The sequence below is a fragment of the Triticum dicoccoides genome, chromosome 7A (assembly GCF_002162155.2).
Source record: "Triticum dicoccoides isolate Atlit2015 ecotype Zavitan chromosome 7A, WEW_v2.0, whole genome shotgun sequence".
Lineage (NCBI taxonomy): Eukaryota > Viridiplantae > Streptophyta > Magnoliopsida > Poales > Poaceae > Triticum > Triticum dicoccoides.
Genome location: NC_041392.1, coordinates 506,748,095 through 506,749,569, shown reverse-complemented (window position 1 = coordinate 506,749,569; position 1,475 = coordinate 506,748,095).

The following is a 1,475-nucleotide window of genomic DNA, read 5'->3' as shown; positions in this document are numbered from 1 at the left end:
ATTCGAGCCTCTCTTCGTGACCTGCTCTGGATGGCTGCGATGCAAGAGGAGTTTGGCGCCCTGTTGTGCAACCGGACGTGGCAGCTTGTTCCCCGTCCCCGGCACGCCAACGTGATTACTGGGAAGTGGGTCTTTAAACACAAGCTCCGTCCTGATGGTACCCTTGATCGCTACAAAGCGCGCTGGGTCGTTCGTGGCTTCCGACAGCGTGCTGGCATCGAGTTCACCGACACCTTTACTCCGGTCGTCAAGCCCGGCACGATACGCACGGTTCTCCACCTTGCGGTCTCCCGTGCTTGGCCGGTGGACGTCTCCAACGCCTTCCTCCATGGTCACCTCGAGGAGCAGGTCTTCTGCCAGCAGCCCACCGGGTTTGTTGACCCGGCGCTTCCCGACCACGTGTGCCTAATTTCGCGGTCCTTGTACGGACTCAAGCAGGCTCCGCGCGCTTGGTACCAGCGCATCGCGGCGTTTCTCCACCAGCTTGGGTTCCGCTCTACCCGCTCGGACGCCTCGCTCTTCGTCTATCATCAGGGCTTTGACACGGCCTACTTGCTGCTCTATGTCGACGACATCATCCTGACGGCATGTACAGCTGGTCTCCTCAGTCAGCTCACGGCTCGTCTTCGCGCTGAGTTCGCCATCAAGGACTTGGGTCCTTTGCACTACTTCCTCGGTGTCGAGGTGGTGCGCCGTCCGGATGGCTTCTTCCTTCATCAGCGGAAGTGCGCTCACGAGCTCCTAGAGCGCGTCGGCATGCTTAACTGCAGGCCCGCCGCTACGCCTGTTGATACAAAGGCCAAGCTTTCTGCCACGGATGGTTCTCCTGCTTCGGATGCTGCTTTCTATCGGTCTATCGTTGGTGCTCTCCAGTACCTCACCCTGACTCGATCGAAGATCCAATATGCCATGCAGCAGGTGTGTCTTCATATGCATGCTCCTCGAGACGTTCACTGGGCTGCTGTCAAGCGGATTCTCCGCTATATCGGTGGCATTATGGATCTTGGCGTCATGCCTCCGCCGACAACGCCCTCACCGCCTACTCCGATGCAGACTGGACGGGCTGCCCTGACACTCACTTATCTCGTGGTCGTCCAAGCGGCAACCTATGGTCTCTCGTTCCAGTGCTGAGGCTGAGTATCGTGCGGTGGCCAACGTCGTCGCCGAGTGTTCGTGGCTTCGCCAGCTGCTTCAGGAGCTCTCTTCTCCTGTTGATCGTGCCACGGTGGTCTACTGCGATAACGTCTCAGCGGTCTACCTCTCCGCTAACCCGGTACATCATCGACGGACCAAGCATATTGAGTTGGATATTCATTTTGTTCGGAAACAGGTGGCCCTTGGCCATATTCGTGTTTTACACGCCCCTACTTCCCAACAATTTGCAGATATCATGACCAAGGGCTTGCCTACGGCGTCATTTGAGGAGTTCTGGTCCGATCTTTGCGTCAGCCCGGTGCCGCTTCGACTGCGGGGGG